Source organism: Lepidothrix coronata, unplaced genomic scaffold, assembly GCF_001604755.1.
Source record: "Lepidothrix coronata isolate B3197 unplaced genomic scaffold, Lepidothrix_coronata-1.0 Scaffold81, whole genome shotgun sequence".
Lineage (NCBI taxonomy): Eukaryota > Metazoa > Chordata > Aves > Passeriformes > Pipridae > Lepidothrix > Lepidothrix coronata.
In genome coordinates, this window is record NW_016690261.1 from 2,805,510 (window position 1) to 2,811,976 (window position 6,467).

At 38.0% G+C, this 6,467-nt stretch overlaps 1 long non-coding RNA gene across 6 annotated transcripts in view; it reads right to left on the minus strand.

Annotated features, from left to right (window-relative positions):
• LOC108499940 overlaps positions 1–5,248 on the minus strand; it is a 44,871-nt gene extending 39,623 nt beyond the window's left edge. For 4 of the 6 annotated variants that reach the window (XR_001875704.1, XR_001875702.1, XR_001875706.1 and 1 more), the window contains exons 1-3: positions 5,145–5,248; positions 5,002–5,046; positions 916–1,051 (exon numbers count right to left, since the gene is read on the minus strand). This is a non-coding gene — a long non-coding RNA (uncharacterized LOC108499940). The remainder of the gene's footprint in view (positions 1–915; positions 1,052–5,001; positions 5,047–5,144) is intronic. The other 2 variants (XR_001875705.1, XR_001875703.1) reach the window with 1 other exon arrangement.
• Between the last annotated feature and the right edge of the window lie 1,219 nt (positions 5,249–6,467).

Genomic DNA, 6,467 nt, shown 5'->3' on the forward strand with positions numbered 1-6,467 from the left:
GGAAGATGAAATGAATGAATGATTAGATTATTACCCTACAAATGACTAGGTATCTCTAGAAGACTTGTAGGTGCTTTTAAAAATCCAATACGTCGTACCTAATCAGTATTTCAAACATTAATCAGAGGGAGGACCTGTCACTGATTCGCTTTACGCAAAAAGGCTCATTACAGAGGATGATTGTAATATCAGAACTACCACTGAGATGTACCAGACTAAAATCTGAAGTGTCTTGTCTGCTAGAGCAAGAAATCAAAGCCTGTGATTTCATTAATCTATATCATTAACTTTTTGTTCTAACTGCAAGTGGTTTTGTACTAGAAATATAAACATAATGGGGGAATATTTTGTTAGAAGTAGATTTCATAAAAATGTACTCCCTCTCACACAATTTAAACATTTTAAATAACTTTAACATGTATTTTAAGATATTAAGTGTTTTCTATGAGGTCCACTTATTCTTTTGAAAACTTGGTAAAGGTGTATCTAGCCATTCTTGGCACAAGACCCACAGAAAACTCTGGTGGTTTTATTTTATATTTTATGTGTATTTTTTTCAGTGTCCTATACAATACAATATATAAGGATTCCTAGAAATACAGAGGATTCCACTCTGCTTGTCAAATGCCACAACAGTAAATGAACAAGTAATTTTCTTCTTATCTTCTTTCAGCCCAACTTCAACTCTCTTTCACAATTATGTCTCATCTAAATTAAAAGATAAGAGTTTAAATAAAAAGTTCTTTTCACTATAATCAGAATGCTCGTGTATAGGGTGTGACTGGCATGGGATGGAATTAACTTTCTCCACAGCAATGCTTATAGTGCTTTGTAGCCAGGATGGTATTGATATCACACGTCTGTTTCTGTTATTCCTGAGCAGTGCTCATATAGTAACAAGATTGCCTCTCCTACCACTCCTCACTCCGGCTCCAAAGTCACGTGGGCTGGTTGTGAGCAAGACCTTGGCAGGAGACTTATCCAGGATTGCTGATCCAAACTGATCAAAAGGTTATTCCATGTCATACGATGTTGTTTTCAGCAACAAAAGCTAAGAGAAAGGAGGAGGAGGGAGGTATTTGTTATTAAGGTGTTCATATTCAGAAGTAACTGCTACAAATGCTGAGGCCCTATTTCCCAGGAAGTGACTGGACATTACCTGCTCTTGGGAAGTAGAGAATAATTTTTTTTGTTTTCCTTTGCTTCCATGTGTGACTTTTGCTCTTCTTCATTAAACTGACTTTATTTTGATGCACAAGATTTTCATTTTATTTTCTTCCCCGTCCTGCTCAGGAGGAGACCCCTATAGTGACTTCTTGGGCACCTGGTAGCCATTCAAGGTCAGCCCATCACAGTCCTTGACCAAGGTGGAGCAGTTGAAAATTTGAGACAAGGACAATAATTGGGAGAGGTAACAGGCAAAACATTAATTGAACGCTCCCAGAGAGCAGAATAGTTGTGGGGACTTTTTTTTTCTTTGTGATGATAATGAACAGACAAGGGGTGAAATGTGTGTAACTTGTCCATCTTTGTTGTTGTGATGATGTTATTTTGACTTCGGTGTAGGAAATTATTTTTGCTAATCTTACATAATTTCCATGGCAAGGTTTTTGCTAGTGCAGACGTTATAAAAGGGGCTTTTGTGAGAAGACATCAGAAGCTGCCCCCATGTCAGATAACAAATTCCCTCTGGCTCCAAGATGGCCTTACTGCTGGCAAAAGATGAGCCCATCAATAATGTTGGTAATGCCTCTGTGATAACATATCTAGAAAGGGTAAAAAAACAGGAGAAAGCAGTGGGAAAATTTGAGAGAAATGGTCCTGCAGACACCAAAGTCAGGCAAGAAGAATAGAGAAGAGGTGTTACAGGAGCTGGAGCAGATATTGCCCTGCAGCCCACGGAGCAGACTATGGCAAGGCAGGGTGTTCAGCTGTCATCCATGGAGGTCCATGGTGGAGCAGATATCCACTGCCAGCCCATGGAAGACCACATGCTGGAGCAGGTGCATGTGCCCAAAGGACACTGTCACCCCATGGAAAAAACAGAGCAGGTGTCCTTACAGAACCTGGGAACCCTTTGGGGACCCAGTGTGTTCCTGAAGGACTCTACCACATTGAAAGAACCCATGCTAGAGCAGTTCATGAAGAACTACAGCCCATGGGAGGGACTCATGGCGCAGAAGTTTGTGGAAGACTGTCTCCCATGGGTTGGGATGTCACACTGGAGCAGGGAAAGAGTGTGAAGAGGAAGAAGGAGCAAAAAAATGTGTGATGAACTGACCATGATCCCCATTCCCAGTTCCCCCTACACTGCTCAGGGGAGAGGGAGGAGGTAAATGAGTCAGGTGTGAAGTTGATACCGGGAAGAAGTGGGAGGGAGGGAATTTGGCTTTAGTTTTGTTCTTATTTTTCACTATCTAAAATAAAATCGTGCTAATGCTTTCTTAACTATTTTACCCCATATTTGCTTTATTTTTACATATATATTCTTGGATGAGCTATCTTTAGACAAATGATGACTGTGCATATGCAAATACTGACAGCTCACGTTGCAAAGAAGAGTGAAGGTATAAGAATACATGAGAAACATACCTCACAGTTTGTGATTTCATATGCTGAACTGAATCTTCACCTGCTTTAAATCAGCTCATAAAAGGCTATGTTGCAAATCTTTGAACTTCTCTGACTTACTACTCACATACACCTGTCCTAATCACACCAATGGCTCATGACCAACTGAAAGGCCAAACTGCATGACAAGTAAATCTATTTTTCACACTTATTTTGACATGTTAACAATTATATTCTTATAACTATAATAGATAGCCAAGAATTTTTAAAAAAAAATGTTCTCAGCTTTTTACAGAAAAAAGTAACAAGAATACATATATATTACAATAATGCATTTGAGCAGTTTTTAAAGAGGTAGACTATACAATTACTGTACTGTAAGAGTAAAAATTATGTGAAGGAGTTAGAAACAACTCTCATGGACATAGGGGACATTATTCACACAGAAATATTTTCAAGGCTATAACTACTGTGCAGAAACAGAGTCTGAATATTCAATTTGAACTGCTATTCTATCAGTTCTGTCAAAAGACTAGGTATATTAGCCCGATGGCATACATTTTATGTAGCATCATTTCAAACGCTAAAACATTTGGAAGTGGATATGAAGTTCTTAAGCAATTGAGAACACACCAATTCTGGCAGATGTGGAGTTGTTCGCTGTTTATCATGGCACTGAGTGAATGCCACACAGAATTAACAGCATTTATAATTTATGTTATCTGCAATGCCATATTTCTTCATTGTAGCCTGTAATTTTGTTGCAGTGGCTAATGCTGTCTTTCTTTTTGTTCAGTAGTTGGGTAAGGCTCTATCAGTAAAAGAATATGGTAGCCTGGAAATGGAAAAAAACAGCAAACCTCCAAGTAAACAAATGAATAAAAAAAAGTCTCAAGATAAGGTACTGGCTTTATGTTGGCTTATTCCTTCATTGACTCAATTTTCAATGGACTCACAGCACTTCAGACTGGAGAAGCATTACAATTGCTGCAGCCAAGTATAATGCCACACCCATATCAGTAGAATGACATAGATTTACAAAGGTAAGGATTCACTTTTAATCATATTTCTGTTGCTACAAGCTTAAAACAGCCATAACTTAATACAGGCTCCTGAATTCCTTAGAAATACTTAAAGTCACCTCATCATGGACTGCTCCTATCTGCTTTTTGTCAATCTATGAGAACGAAGAATCTCTGACAACGTGTTTCATCACCATGAAAAATGAAATTTGCTATTTCCGTTTCCCAGTGTGAACCTAAGAGCTGTCAAACTGTATTCCTATCCTTGCTTCTTTTATCTATTTATTTGCACTGGGACAGACAAAAACAGTTACAGAGAGCATAGGAGGGAAAAGCTAGGAAAGAAGGAATCACAAATGGAGTTAATATTTGAAAAATTAATTATCTTTTCTTAAGAGATGGGCAAACTGAATTAAAAAACAAAGATATATCTTTCATCATTAAAATTTTACTTTTAGAATTAAAATCAGAATTCACATTTTCCTTCCTGTTCCTGACTATTTTCCTGTTCAGCTTCTGAACAGGAGTCATAAAATCATGGAATATTCTGACTTGAAAGGGACCCACCAGGTACATTAAGTCCAATTGCTGACCCTGCACAGGACACTCCAAGAATCACACTAAGTGTCTGTGTCTGAGAGCATTGTCCAGATGCTGCTGTGACCAATTCCCTGGGGAGCCTGTTCCAGTGTCCAAACACACTCTGGCTGTAAAACCTTTTCCTGATATCCAACCTAAACCTCCTCCAACTCAGCTTCATGCTATTTCCTTGAGACCTGTCACTTGTTATGAGGCTGCAGAGATCAGTATCTTCCCCTCTGCTTCCCTTCAAGAGGATGTTGAAGATCGCCATGAGGTCTCCCCTCAGTCTCCTCTTCTCCAGACTGAACAAACCAAGTGACCTCAGCTGCTCCTCATATAGCTTCCCCTCCAGACCCTTCACCATCCTCATGGCCCTCCTTTGAATGGTCTCTAATAGCTTAATGTCTTTTTTATATTGTGGTACCCAAAACTGCACACAGTACTTGAGGTGAGGCCACACCAGAGCAGAGCGGAGTGGGACAATCGCCTCCTTTGACTGGCTGACAATGCTGTGCTTAATGGACCCCATTCTCTAGGCTTTTGAAAGCAGAGAGGAAACTAAGGCAGGAAAAAATACAACTGATCTAAAAGACCTTTGCCTCTTCCCCTGCTTTCTCTACAGACTGATTCAGAAGTGGAGTAGAGCAAAGAGCAGTCATATTTCAATTTTTACCTGTGAAGAGAGATGTTACAGATTGTACATAAGGCAAGAGAAGTAGCAAAAAAGGGGATATCTAAAATAGAACTTAGATGAAAATACATCATAAATATACTTCAAAATGTCTTGCTTTCTCTGCTTCTACGAAAATAAATATCTCAGACTTACCGTGGAATCTTCCCCCTCCTGCCCTGCACTTCTGACATGTACAGGCTGCCATTAACAACAGAGTATTAAAAGAAAAGCTGTGAGAAGTGTTGGTGAAAAAAAAAAGGAGTTGTTGAGGGAGGCATAGGAAGCAATGACACTACAATGTGAAACAGGAGCTGGTTTCCAGGCTAAAAGAATTCACTGTCACCACTAGCTGATTCAGTCTCCATCTTCCTTCTGACTTTCAAGATGCAGCAACCTTAAGAAACTACAGGAATTTGTAAGGACTGTGTTTGTGAAGTCATAGTGTGAGGTGAAGACTGGTGGAGTTGGAACAGGGACTTGGAAAGGAAAGGAATGATACGGAGGGAATAAGTTCTAGGCATCAAAACAACATGCTCTGTCATTACTTAGAATATGGCATTGTATTCAGATGGGAAAGAAGCAAGGAAAACTACAGAGACAAAGCGTAACAGTTTCTAGACAGGCTATGACTAAGTTCCTGTCTTTATAGCAATAATTTTAAACCCTTACTAATATGTCATAATAATTTCTTTTTTTAAGATACTTTGATTTAAAAATTAAAAAGTATCTTTTCTCCCCCCCCCCCAAAAAAAAAGATACTTTAATAGGAAACTAAGAATGAATATGTTCCAAACATGTATACTTGAAAAAGAGTTATTGCAGGAATCATTGAAGGTACTGGTTGCTCAAGCTACTAGTTGCCCCATTATGTCCTCCACGGCTAAAATAAGTCTTCACTTGCAGTTGCAGGCCCATGAGTTTCAGAGTTAACAATGATCTTAGGAGAGAGGGGAGAGGAAGATGTGGGAATATGGACAGTCAAATCATAATTCTGCCCTATCATGAATCCTAGCAATGCTATTCTGTAATGAATAATAAATACCACACCTGAATCCAAACTGGATGCAGTTTTTTTTGCCTGTCAGGAAATAAAAAGATGCTGAGCCAAAACACAGTCTAGAGAAACAGAAAACCTTTTTCTAGGTGGACAAACTGTGTGTCCAGAATACCCAAATTAAAGATAATTTTTACATTTAAAATAAGTAGTCTGTGACTACAATGAAAGTCTAGGAAAGTTACAAAAGAATTTGAAAACAGTGAATTGTGCCAAATGTGTTTTAGGATAAATGAGTATTTTATAATTTCTTTAAGTGGAACATTTCAATGTCAGTATGTTCCCTTTTGAAATGGAACAGAACATTTTGATGGCTCAATTTAAAATTATTTTCTTCTGTGAAATGTACTTCACATTATACAAAAGAGCAGAATTAAACATAATTTATCATCTTTTACCTAAATGCATTCTTTTTTTATTAACAATAATTATTTTACATACACTGTGAAAATCCAATAAAATTTGGGGTTTTTTCATAATATACAAAGAAAAAAAATTGAACCCACAGAGTTTTATAAAAACGGGAAAGCTGTTTTCTGTTTGTTTCAAATTTATAAAAAATACT